This window comes from Hyperolius riggenbachi, chromosome 5 (assembly GCF_040937935.1).
Source record: "Hyperolius riggenbachi isolate aHypRig1 chromosome 5, aHypRig1.pri, whole genome shotgun sequence".
NCBI classification, from domain to species: Eukaryota; Metazoa; Chordata; class Amphibia; order Anura; family Hyperoliidae; genus Hyperolius; species Hyperolius riggenbachi.
Window position 1 is genome coordinate 249130150 of NC_090650.1, and position 14211 is coordinate 249144360.

General features: G+C 43.5%; 1 protein-coding gene across 5 annotated transcripts in view; it reads right to left on the reverse strand.

Moving 5' to 3' along the window:
- RNF152 (ring finger protein 152) overlaps positions 1 to 14211 on the reverse strand; it is a 46097-nt gene that overhangs the window by 15182 nt on the left and 16704 nt on the right. The window contains exon 1 of one of the 5 annotated variants that reach the window (XM_068236750.1): positions 4826 to 5096. The exons of the other annotated variants lie outside the window; for them this stretch is intronic. The gene's annotated coding sequence lies outside the window, so the exon portion shown is untranslated. Of the gene's footprint in view, positions 1 to 4825; positions 5097 to 14211 lie in introns of those variants that run through there. 5 annotated transcript variants of the gene reach the window in all.

Genomic DNA, 14211 nt, shown 5'->3' on the forward strand with positions numbered 1-14211 from the left:
ACACTGCCTGCCACACCGTAACACACAGAAAACTGCCTGCCACACCGTAACACACAGAGATACTGCCTGCCACACCGTAACACACAGTGACACTGCCTGCCACACCGTAACACACAGTGACACTGCCTGCCATGCCATAACACACAGAGACACTGCTTGCCACACCGTAACACACAGAGACACTGCCTGCCATGCTGTAACACACAGAGACACTGCTTGCCACACCGTAACACACAGAGACGGGTAGTGATGGGCCAAACCTCTGATTTTCGGTTCGCGAACCGGGTTTGCGAACTTCTGCGGAAGGTTCGGTTCGCGAAAAAGTTCGCGAACCTCAATAGACTTCAATGGGGAGGCGAACTTTGAAAAATAGAAAAGTTATGCTGGCCACAAAAGTGATGGAAAAGATGTTTCAAGGGGTCTAATACCTGGAGGGGGGCATGGCGGAGTGGGATACACGCCAAAAGTCCCGGGGAAAAATCTGGATGTGACGCAAAACAGCGTTTTAAGGTCAGAAATCACATTGAATGCTAAATTGCAGGCCTAACGTGCTTTAAAACATCTTGCATGTGTATACATCAATCAGGTAGTGTAATTAGAGTACTGCTTCACACTGACGCACCTGGGTACTTTGAGACAAATCTTTGCACGACCAGATTCAGCACATGTGCCATGCAGGGTACATGTGTCAGCTTTCCTAAATTCAAAGCGGAAAGGAGATTGCTGCCGTTGTCACACACCACGTTGCCGATCTCCAGCTGGTGCGGGGTCAGCCATTGCTCCACCAGTTTGTTAAGAGCAGCCAGGAGAGCTGCTCCAGTGTGACTCTCCGCTTTGAGGCAAGACATGTCTAAAATTGCGTGCCACCGTCGTACCTGGCATGCAGCATAGGCTCTGGGGAGATGGGGCTGTGTAGCTGGAGAGGAAGAGGAGATGGCAGCACCGCTAGAGTTCAACTGACACTCAGCCAAGGAGGAGGAGGAGGTTGACAGCGAAGAGGATGTAGCTGGAGAAGAAGAGGAGCCTCTGAGGAGGTGGCAGGAGGCCTGCCTGCAAGCCATGGAGGTGTGACAAGTAGGTCCGCTGCGCAGCCACGTACTCCCTGCTTGCTGCCATCGGTCACCAGGTTGACCCAATGGGCTGTGTACGTAATGTAGCGGCCCTGCCCGTGCTTGGCAGACCAGGCATCCGTGGTCAGGTGGACCCTTGACCCAACGCTCTTCGCAATAGATGACACCACTTGCCTCTGAACTGCATGGTACAGTTTGGGTATGGCCTTTCGTGAAAAATAAGTGCGGCCTGGTATCTTCCACTGCGGCGTCCCAATGGCCACAAATTTACGGAAAGCCTCTGACTCCACCAGCTTGTATGGTAATAGCTGGCGAGCTAATAGTTCTGCCACACCAGCTGTCAGAAGCCAGGCAAGAGGGTGACTGGCCGAAATTGGCTTCTTCCGCTCAAAGACTTACTTCATGGACACCTGGCTACTGCTGTGGGCAGAGGAGCAGGAACCGCTCAAGGGCAGAGGCGGTGTGAAGGAGGGTGGCTGTGAAGGTTCAAGGGAGAAAGCGGATGAAGACGATGCACCTGAAGGAGGAAGAGGAGAAGGCGGGTGGCTTGTCTTTTGAGGGGTGCTGCTTTTCCTCAGGTGTTCTTCCCATAGCTGTTTGTGCCTTTTCTCCAGGTGCCTTCGTAAGGCACTTGTCCCTGCGTGAGTGTTGGCCTTTCCACGGCTCAATTTTTGGAGGCAGAGAGAACAGATGGCTTTGCTCCTATCTGAGGCACACACCGTAAAATATTTCCAAACCGCTGAGCCCCCCTGGGGTGATGGCACTACGGTGGCATCAACAGCTGACCTTGAAGGGCATGTTGGCTGGCTGGCCATAGCTGGCGATACATGGCACCAGACACTGCCCCCAGCTGTTTCTGAGGACGAGCTCCCTCTGCTTCTATCATGGAGTCGTCTCCTCCTCTCTGGCTCCCCCTCTGAACTGTCCCCCTGGTCATCTCCTCTATTGGGAACATACGTGACATCCGTATAATCGTCATCATAATCCTCCTGCCCAGCTTCGCTTTCCTCAGACAACTCCACAACTGCAGCAACTTCAGGTGGTTCATCATGCCCCTCCTCACACGTTACGTCCATACTATCGCCACCTAACTCAGACGTATGAGGTGGTGTACCTGCGCCTTCTTCTTGTTGTTGCAGTAGTGGCTGTGAATCAGTGATTTCACCACCACCACCACCACCACCAAATAACTCCTGCAAAGTGTCAAATGCAGCGGATGTGGTGCTTGTTGTAGTGCTGGTGGCTGCGGGAGATGAGGTGTTCTGTGTTAAATACTCAAGCACGTCCTCACAATTTTGGGAAGTGATGGCACGTGCCTTCTTCTGAGCACTGTACTTTGGGCCAGGTCCACACGAAATCACAGCAACACCACCTCGCACAGACCTGCCAGTGCCAGGTGGCCTTCCTCTGGGTCTGCCTCTACCTCTTCCTCTACCTGGTTTGTCCATTTTGTCCATCTCGGGGGGAAGCTAGGTATATGCAGTGAGGTGAGTTCACTGAACACAACAGGTAGTTAGATGCAGTCAGCTGAGTTCACTCAACCCAAAGGTAGTTATATATGCAGTGAGGTGAGTTCACTGAACACAAAAGGTAGCTATGTGCAGTGAGGTGAGTTCACTCAACCCAAAGGTAGTTATATATGCATTGAGGTGAGTTCACGGAACACAAAAGGTAGCTATGTGCAGTGAGGTGAGTTCACTCAACCCAAAGGTAGTTATATATGCAGTGTGGTGAGTTCACTGAACACAACAACAGGTAGTTAGATGCAGTCAGCTGAGTTCACTCAACACAAAGGTAGTTATATATGCAGTGAGGTGAGTTCACTCAACAGAAAAGGTAGATATGCAGTGAGGTGAGTTCACTCAACCCAAAGGTAGTTAATATATGCAGTGAGGTGAGTTCACTGAACACAACAGGTAGTTAGATGCAGTCAGCTGAGTTCACTCAACACAAAAAGTAGTTATATATGCAGTGAGGTGAGTTCACTCAACAGAAAAGGTAGATATGCAGTGAGGTGAGTTCACTCAACCCAAAAGTAGTTATATATGCAGTGAGGTGAGTTCATTGAACACAACAGGTAGTTAGATGCAGTCAGCTGAGTTCACTCAACACAAAGGTAGGTATATATGCAGTGAGGTGAGTTCACTCAACAGAAAAGGTAGATATGCAGTGAGGTGAGTTCACTCAACCCAAAGGTAGTTATATATGCAGTGAGGTGAGTTCACTGAACACAACAGGTAGTTAGATGCAGTCAGCTGAGTTCACTTAACACGAAGGTAGTTAATTAGTTATATGCATTGAGGTGAGTTCACTCAACAGAAAAGGTAGATATGCAGTGAGGTGAGTTCACTCAACTTAAAAGGTCGTTATATGCAGTGAGGCAAGTTCACTCAACACAAATAGTAGTTATGTGCAGCGAGGTGGGTTCACTCAACACAAACGTAGGTGTATGCAGTGATGAGGTGGGTTAACTAAACACAACAGGTACTAGTAGTAGGTAAATGCAGTACTGGGTGGGTAGTACAATGTGCAGTTCCCTGTCACACACACAGGTAGTCACTGAATGTGCTGCTGAATGCTGGTGGGCTGCTGGCAGTGGGACACACACATTATGAATTAGCAATGCTGTCTAAGCAACACAAGTGTCTCACACACACAGGTAGTCACTGAATGTGCTGCTGCTGCTGGCAGTGGGACACACCGTATGAATTAGCAATGCTGTCTAAAAAACACAAGTGTCAGTTTCAAACACAGAAAAAAAAATTCATCACACGAGCAGGATGAGCTCTGAAAAGAGCTGTTCTGGGGCGCTATTATAGCAATAAGATTCAGCTAGGAGCAAGCTAAGAAGGCAAGAACCTGACTAATCTGTCCCTAGGAGAACAAGCCTGCAGCAGCTGTCCCTAGTCTGTCTCTAGCAGGCACACAAGTGAGGCTAATGGCCGCCGGAGCCTGCCTTATATAAGGGGGGGATGGGGCTCCAGGGCTTAGTATAGCCGGATTGGCTACAATGCGCCTGCTGACTGTGATGCAGAGGGTCAAAGTTGACCCTCATAGAGCATTATGGGGTGAATCGAACTTCCGGGAAAGTTCGCCGGCGAACCGTTCGGCCCATCTCTACTTGCCACACTGTAACACACAGAGACACTGCTTGCCACACCCTAACACACAGAGACACTGCTTGCCACACCCTAACACACAGAGACACTGCTTGCCACACCCTAACACACAGAGACACTGCCTGCCACACCACAACACACAGAGACACTGCCTGCCACACCGTAACACACAGAGACACTGCCTGCCACACTGCAACACACAGAGACACTGCCTGCCACACTGTAACACACAAAGACACTGCCTGCCACACTGTAACACACAGAGACACTGCCTGCCACACTGTAACACACTGTGACACACAGAGACACTGCCTGTCATACCACAACACACAAAGCTTTGTGAAATAATCTGTCTCTGTCCCACCACAACACACCAAGCTATGTGAAATAATCCAATCATATTTTGAGTGCTCTGAAAGTCATAACTTCGTTTTCTCTACCCCTGGTAATCCATAAGCCTGTGCAATACTTCTGTGGCTACCAATATCAAACTAGATGCAGTAATCTTCCAGACATAGAATGTGTCCCAGAAGCACAGAACAATACATGTGTAGATTGGGTGTACAAGTAATGAAAGTTACTGAAAAAGGAAGCCATCATTGTGACAGGGCAGAGCTTGCCTGCTGTCCTTCTCACCATCTTTGCCTGCCAGAGAGCTGCTTGGGACTGGAGACAGAGAGGAGGAGAATCATGCAGGAAGGGGTAACATGAGAGTGTCAGTCGGCCCTTTCAGAAGAAGCTGGAGCTGGTGGAAAGCCTGTTGTAAGCCTGCTCTGGATATGCCTGCTCTCCTCTCCAGATTCATGCTGAAGCCCATATTCCTGTGATGGGAGGAGAGAGGGCATACAGTGCAGGGGAACTGCCAGAGCAGAGACATGCAATGCAATGCTGCAGGAAATTAGGGCTGCTTCCGTTAGAGCAGAACTCAGCTTCCTGTTGTTGCCTGGCAACACACAGCCACAGCTCAGCAGCGTCTAAGGGCTAAACTATTAACTGAAAGGGGGGAGCAGAACTTTAGAAGTTAAAAAACAAGCAGCTCTGTTCTCCAACGTTCTCTCCTTCCCCCCACATCCTGCAGCAGGACCACAGGAGCCTTGCTGGTATTACAGTCATGGTGATGACCCAGCAGCTAGGATACCAGGGCTGGATTACATGCTGATGGGGCCCCTTAGACTTTGACAGGGGCCCAATCAGGTGCTTGGAATTGTTAGTGGGATAATCCGGTCCTGACTGTAATTACGCCTGAACAACACACATACAAGGACACACATAACACACACTGTACACTGACAGTTTTCAGCATTTCTGTTTATATTCTGGACAAGATAATGCATATACTGTACAACTAATTTTCCAGAAATGAAATGTAAAATGTCAATAAAAACATGATGCAATAATCTGTAAATCATTTAAACCCTCTCTATGCAACATATCAAATGCTGAAATTGAGATTTTTTTTGTTGTTCTATAAAAAACACCACTGCTTGTTTCGAATGAGGAACATGTCCTTATTTTCCTAGAGCCTGGCAGTTTTTGCAATGAAAATTTAAACAGGGTTTTGAATTAAATTATAGAATGATTTCCTGTAGTTGTAAGTCATTTCACATTCCTTTTCTTACAGTGCATCTAATTTATCAACAAGACATCCCAAGAATCGCTGAGCATAGGTAATGTGGGGATTCAATAGTATTGTACAAGGATAACATTAACAATTATCAATGATTTCTAACAACATTTCTTGACTTTGTAAATGAATGAGCTACTGCTATAAACCAGTAGCTGAGGATTACACCTGACCTTTGAGAGACAAAGCAAAGCTTTCATATTTACTCCTTTACCCTAAAGTGTACCCAAGATGACATGTGACATGTTGAGATAGACATGTCTATATACAATAGCAAGAACACAAACTCATATGCTGTGTCACTTTTCTTTTTTCCATGCTTGAAACAGTGAATATCCAGCTATGCAACTGACAGTTTTTCTTCAGTTGGGACCCAGTCTGGCTATAGATTCCCTCACTGATAGCAAATTACAGCTACAAAACACTATTCTAAGCAGATAACTGGGCTTCTTCTCGTTGCAAGAGATAGATAAAAAAAAAGGTCAATAGTTCATGTATTTTTGCTCTGGGATGCTTGAGACACTACAATTGAGCAGAGAAAATAAAATATGAAATCTACTTTGTAAATGATTATACATAAAATAAACCATGAGATGTCTAGAAAAGTAATTTCTAGCACTAGGAGGACATACTAATTGTATATCTCACCAATTTATTTGCACCTTGGGTTTACTTTAAGTTATGCATTATGGGTGTTACTTTTGACTAATGTGAATGTGGACACTTCCAAATACAGTTGCCCATATGCAGTTTACTTTTTCTCCTGGGTTTTCTCAAAGGTGATATTTTTAAACTTGTCAATACATTTACTTTTAAGCTTCCAGAAAGCAAGAAAATACTCAAAATAATTTTGATAGTACTTCTTCACCTACTTGGTACTTTTTTAGTTGAAACGTGCTGGAAAGTTGTTTTAAATCGAATATGAAAAATTATATCCTAGGAGAAAACTCAAGTGAAAAAATGAATTGCATATGGCCCAGTGTGTTTTAAGAAGGCAGAATTGTAACAGCTGTTTTACAATCTCAATTATCCTACAGTTGTTATCCACCAAATGCTTTAGAAATGTCAATTCATCTGCTGCCTGGCCTTCACTTCTGTTGGGACCTGGCTGTATTTTTAACAATTCCCCCTATGAACAGGCTGCAAGGTGGTTTTTGCTCAAAAACAGCCAGATAGATGGCTAATGCCTTATACACATGCTAGATGGTTGGTTCTATTACTGTAAGTGTACATATTAGCCCCCAATACCTTCTGATGCATCAGCAAGAGATCTGGACTGCTGGATGATCTCATCCGAGTGCTTGCCTAGTCCATTGTTCTAACTCCTTACCCCTCCAGAACCCATTGTTAGCCTATAAGGCTAGTGAAACGTCTGTACAGCATTAGACCCCGAACTGTTGCACAAGAGATCAATTTACGATCCCTGTGGTGACAGTACTCATGCATGTATACACACCTTCACACTACAATGCTAAGTTGTTCCCTATCAACATTTCATGTTTAAACTTTAGAATACTGGGCACAAGTAACATGACTAATATTTTGGAACCAAAATTATATCTTTGTAAATATGCCCTATTTTTCTAATTTAGGAAGCATAGGTCCAAATACATTCAGGAACTGTAAATACACCTGCACATGCAACTGCTTTTAGCAAAGCTATTTTTCATTTAATAGTTGAAAATATACTATCTCTGTATTGCAGAAATATGTCTATTTTACAATAAAGGTCTGACTGCTCACCAAAAGAGCTCTGTCCTTTTATGGCATGATTTAACTCGGAGAAATATTTCTTCTTTCAGGAATTTCTGTGCTAAAGAGAGATTACATATACTTCGGTCAAAGAATGTTTAGAGCTTACATACTGCTCTATGCATGTTACTATTTGAAATGTTACATTTTCTCCTGGCACAAATGATTTCTCTGAAACTAAAGGGCAATTTTTACTAAATAGCAGCCTGCAGAGTAGAGCAAGGTCATTGTACCGTCTATATAACTCCTCCAAGTTTTGCTTCACTAGTCTAAAGAGCAAGGCCTTTCCCATCCATTGCATGAGCTTCGATTCGGTTACTGGAGCACATGCGATTTGCTGAACGCAGGGACACTTTATCAGTCAAATCAGTGCGCAGTGTGTCTCCCTTCCCATTTGAAATGTGGGTGCCGCCAGGCGAGGTAAGTAGCAAATCGTATTTAAAAAAAAAAGGGGGGGGGGGGGAGAGAGGATAACGTTTAATATTTATCTATTGTGCCTTCTCCAGGGACAAATGTTTTTCTATATCTGTAGATTTTTTTTATGTAAGCTTCTTGATACGCTAATCTCAAATAAATAACTTGTAAAGTACCCGATAAAGAGGCCTTTTCCTGCACTACTGAGTGCTTGTGCCGTAGGTTGCAATCTTCTGAAACAGTTTGATGGACATTTGTAGCAGCCACAAAGCTTCAAACCTGACTCTTTCACTCAAATACTTCTGATTAGGTTATCAAAATATCAGTATTTCTAGGTGCAGAAAATTCACGAAGCTTTATTCACTAAACCAAGCTTTATTCTACCCACTCCCCGCTTGACATATGATGTCACATCTGAGCCACTCCATCGGCCCTCTGCCTCCTCGCATGGCAACAGGCAGGCTAAGTACGTATCTGCACTACCTCGGCCCAGCAATGTCGCCCAAGGGATCTTCCTCCGAGTACCTAGATCAGCCAAACCTATGGCTGAAACAAAAAACAATAAAATGACTGCCTTAAATAAAGCATTCTCATGACTTGAAATGTACATCACTTTTGTAGCCTGAGATAGCTGTGCCAACATATTAAGGGTAACTGGCATCAAGTCATTGGGAATGAACTTAACCTTACTATTTTCCAGGGAGGTTTACCAGAAAGTTAAGGTAAAAGGAAATGCCTGTAAATGTATTGTAAATGTGGACATGAAGCATGGCTTTGTGCAGCAATGAACAAATAAAAGTTTAAACTAAGTTCATCCAAGGAAGAAACATCAAAATTATTCACAAAATACCCCATGAGGTCCAAGAACTTCAGTAAGAGGATCAAGCAAGAGGAGATACATTAACAAAATTCTTCATAATATCCATCAATGCAGCGGACAAAGCCTAAACATCACTGTCTACATAAGGAGCTAGTAAACTGAATCAGGCCATCTGTAGACAATATAAAGAATCATCTAGATCAGGGCTTCCCAACCCTGTCCTCAAGCACCATCAACACTGCATGTTTTGTGGAAATCCACAGAGGTAGTTAATGAGTTCTGCTGAGACACGAATTACCTCACCTGAGAATGTTTGTAGTTTTCTGCAAAACATGCACTGTTGGTGGTACTTGAGGACAGGGTTGGGAAGCCCTGATCTATATTATTCAAAACCCCTGGAATGTGCTCACCTAATCCAAACAACATAATGGTGGGTACACACAATGCGTTTCCGCGTCGAATGCAGCGCTCGATTCGATTTCCCAGCATTTCCGAGCGCATTTCGATTATTTTTTGTAACGATCGGTGTAACACAGAAAGGATCTGATTATCGGTGATCTGCAGTATCACAGAGAATACAGATATATACCTGATTATTGATGATCTGCAGTATCACCGATAATCAGATATATCTCTAACCTCTGGACACCTGAGTAATAAGAGTGTTTGGTGCAACAGTAATACTTTGAGGAGAGCACCCGTATAGAGGGTGCAAGGCAGTAAGGATACTGCCCAAAGAACAGGTTCCTTCCACTGGCCTGAGGCTCCCAAAGGGGAGGAGTCAGGCTGAGAGGGGGAAGGACTAGAGTGTGAGTGACACCAATAGAGGGATGTCACTAACAGACTGTGAACTCTCTCTTAACGAGAGAGATAGTTCTCGAGGTCGGACAGGCCAGGTGGGCAACACACGGACAGATCAGATATAGAGACAGGAGACAGACACGGAATCCTAAGGGAAGCAGGGTTTGGCAACAGAGTATCAGATATAGCGAAGTACCAAATCAGAGATCAGGAGAGTGGTCAGGAAAGCAGAAGGTCATAACAAATCAACAATGCCTAGTCTTAGGTGTGAGCTCCGTACATCCACACCCTGGAACTAGTCTGAATATAACTAGGTGGTAAAGCTATTTCCTAGTCTTGGGTGTGAGCTCCGTACATCCACACCCTGGAACTAGTCTGAATATAACTAGGTGGTAAAGCTATTTCCTAGTCTTGGGTGTGAGCTCCGTACATCCACACCCTGGAACTAGTCTGAATATAACTAGGTGGTAAAGCTATTTCCTAGTCTTGGGTGTGAGCTCCGTAGTCATCAACACCCTGGAACTGGTCTAGAGAATAACACAGATGATACACAGTATTCCTAGTCTTGGGTGTGAGTTCCTTGGTCATCAACACCCTGGAACTGGTCTAGAGAATAACACAGATGATACAGTATTCCTAGTCTTGGGTGTGAGCTTCTTGGTCATCAACACCCTGGAACTGGTCTAGAGAATAACACAGATTCTGACAAAAAGGTCTGAGTGCTACCACGTAGTGATCGCAACGGCAGACACCAGAGAAATGACCAGCACCCAGTATATATACTATAGCGCTCTCCAGCACCTCCCCTAAGTGCTGGACCAATGGGAACTGGTTGAATTGTCAGCTGACCGGCTTAGTCAGCTGACTCCCTTCTGACTGTCATAAAAGCTCTGCCTCTCAGCGCGCGCGCGTCCTTCTGAACCTGTGTGGACCATCAGTCCCAGCCACACTAGACATGCGCTGCAATGCATCCGCTGTGCTGGACGCGGAACCAGCCGCACCGCTATCAGAGCATGCGGCGGCCTCTCCGCGTTCAGCCATACCGACAGATGTAGGCTTATGCGTGCAGACGGCCGCGTTAGACGCGGAATCAGCCGTCTTGCTCTGAGCACCCGCGGCGGCTTTTCCACGTTTTCTCACATTTTTAGGTCGAATGCCATGTAAAGTATGGCAAATCGACCTAACGATCCATCGAAACGCGATTCGGACATGTCGGAAATAATCGAATCGATGCGAATCGAGCGCCGCATCGAACGCGGAAACGCATCGTGTGTACCCAGCATAAAATAAACAAAGTAAGGCAATAAGTAAACAAATCATAGCAAACAACATTGCAGGCAAAAGTTGATAGCGTGGGAAATGGTGACTTTAAACCACACCTGGCCCTACCTAACTTTTTACAGATAATTCTGCACTGGTAGCAAAACTGAATACACCCAGAAAGGATTGCATTTCTTTGAGCAACACTTTCCTCCAAGAAAAACAGAAATAAGAGACACATTTAGGAAATAAGAGACACATTTAGGAAATAAGAGAAAGGAAGGACAGTTTTCTACAGAACCCCAAATAACTCACAATTGATCGTAAAAATACCTACTAACAAACCACAAATGAGGGAATTGGAAAGTCCCATAAAAAGAAAACCAATCAAATAATATAAAATAAAATGAAGTCGACTTTCACCAAAAAGAAAAAACAGCAGCACATCGGGAAGGCATTTGTCATAAAAAAATAATAACCATCAAAAGAAAAACTCATGGAATTATAAGCTTCATGGGAAACTGGAAACAACAAGTTCAATTTGACATCTGCCTGGCCATAACAGTCCTTTTCCTAAGTAGCTACCACTTTTGCTGAAGCATCATTAACCACTTTACCCCCCGCCGCACGGATATCTCCGTCCCTTTTTCCATCCTTTCACCCCCAGGCACGGAGATATCCGCACCTCCCACGCTCCCGCCACTGCCCACGCTCCCGCTGGCTCATGCATGCACTCCCGCTTTTGTGCACGCCGCCACCCGCTCGCCCGGAGATCAATGAACGGGAAAAACCATTCCCATTCGTTGATCTAAGCCCTGCAATGATCCGCTGCTTCTATGAGAAACAGCGCAATCATTGTGAAAAAAAAAAAAGTTCCCCAGCCTCATAGCACTTCCTGCAAGCGTCCTTCCGACGCTTGCAGGTTGCATAAACAAAAAGTTACTGTGGTCATCTTGTGGCCAAATAGTAAAACTACACCCTAAAGCATTTTTCATATTCAAATACATTAGTTTTACACAAAAATTACCTCCCACACTCCCCAATTTATTTTTTGTAATTGAAAAAAAAAATTACAATAAAAAAAAATGCATAAATAGTTACCTTAGGGACTGAACTTTTTAAATATTTATGTCAAGAGGCTATAACACTGTTATTTTATAAACTATGGGCTTGTAATTAGGGATAGACGCAAAACTGAAAAAATGCACCTTTATTTCCAAATAAAATATTGGCGCCAAACATTGTGATAGGGACATAATTTAAATGGTTTTATAACCGGGACAAACGGGCAAATACATTTCATGGGTTTTAATTACAGTAGCATGCTTTATTTAAAAACTATAATGGCCGAAAACTAAAAAATAATGAATTTTTTCCCACATTTTTTCCTATTTTCCCATTAAAACATATTTAGAATAAAATAATTCTTGGCATAATGTCCCACCTAAAGAAAGCCTAATTGGTGGCGAAAAAAACAAGATATAGTTCATTTCATTGCGATAAGTAATGATAAAGTTATAGACAAATGAATGGAAGGAGCACTGAAAGGTGAAAATTGCTCTGGTGCTCAAGGGGTAAAACCCCTCAGTGGTGAAGTGGTTAAAGGGACTCCGAGCACCTCTTATGGGACTCCGACCAGTACTGCAAAGTACTTCAAGATTCATACCTTTCTTTAGCTTGTGCTCTCCTCTTTCATTTGATGCATGAATCGCCGTTCTACATGGCCATTGCAACAGTCTCCTCCAGAGGGATCATAGCACGACTTTGTTGGAAGTCGTCTGGCTTAAAGGCATACCCATGAGAGGTGCTCGGAGTCCCTTTAACCAGTTCAGCCGTCAGGTATTTTTCACCTTATGCATCCGAACAATTTTCACCTCCCATTCATTTGCCAATAACTTTATCACTACTTATCACAATTAATTGATATATATATTGTTTTCTCCGCCACCAATTAGGCTTTCTTTGGGTGGTACATTTTGCTAAGAATTATTTTTTTTCTAAATGCATTTTAACGGGAATGTTAAGAAAAAAATAGAAAATATTCATTATTTCTCAGATTTCGGCTAGTATAGCTTTAAAATAATACATGCAACAATAATTAAAACCCACATATTTTATTTGCCCATTTGTCCTGGTTATTACACTATTTCAATGATATCCCTATCACAATGTATGGCTCCAATATTTTATTTGGAAATAAAGGTGCATTTTTTTCAGTTTTGCATCCATCACTATTTACAAGCTTATCATTTAAAAAAATATTAGTAATATACCCTCTTGACATGCATATTAAAAAAAGTTCAGATCCTACGGTAACTATTTATATTTTTGTTTTGTTTTTAAATTGTAATTTAATTTTCTTTTTTAATTAAACATTTTATTTGGGTATTTTTTGTTGTGTGGGAGCTAAACAGTTAATTTTAAATGTAAATGTTTGTGATTTTATTTAAAAAATGTAGATGTAGTTTTACTATTTGGCCACAAGATGGTCAATTTTTTTTTCTTCCTGTAAGCGAGCGCTCTCACTTCCAGGAAGTATAAGAAGGACTTGAAACTTTTTTTAAGGGAACTTAGATCAATGAATGGGAACTGCGTTCCCATTTATTGATCTCCGGGCTAACAGGCAGCGGCACAGGAACGCACGATTGGCAGCGAGAGCGCGCAGCAGTGCTCCTGCAGCCTTTTGGATGTATCATATACATCCAAAATGCTAAAGTAGTTAAAAGGGGAACTGAAGGGAGAGGAATATGGAAGATGACATATTTATTTCCTTTTAACCAATACCAGTTGCCTGGCAGCCCTATTGGTCTATTTGGCTACAGTAGTGTCTGAATCACACCAGAAACAAGCATGCAGCTAATCTTGTCAGATCTGAAAATAATGTCAGAAACATCTGATCTGCTTAATGCTTGTTCAGGGTCTATGGCTAAAAGTATAAGAGGCAGAGGATGAAAAGGGCTGCCAGGCAACTGGTATTGCTTAAAAGGAAACAAACATGGCAGCCTCCATATCCCTCTCGCTTCAGTTGTCCTTCAAGGGTAACAGCAAACCCACACTAAAGGCTCATACACACATCAGACTATAGTCTTTGGAAAATGAAAGATCACAGACCAATCTTACCACCCTTCATGTAGTATGAGAGCCATACTCTACACAGTCTTTTCTATGGAGCTGGACTCCACATCAGAAAAAAATCTTTGCAAGATGCTGCACACACAGATGCTGTACAGACACAAAAGATCAGTATCTGCAAAAGATCTGTTCCTGCCAAAAATCCATTCCTGCAAATTGCAATGATAGTCTGAGATCTGCAGATCATCATACACACATGATTTAACTGACATTCATCTG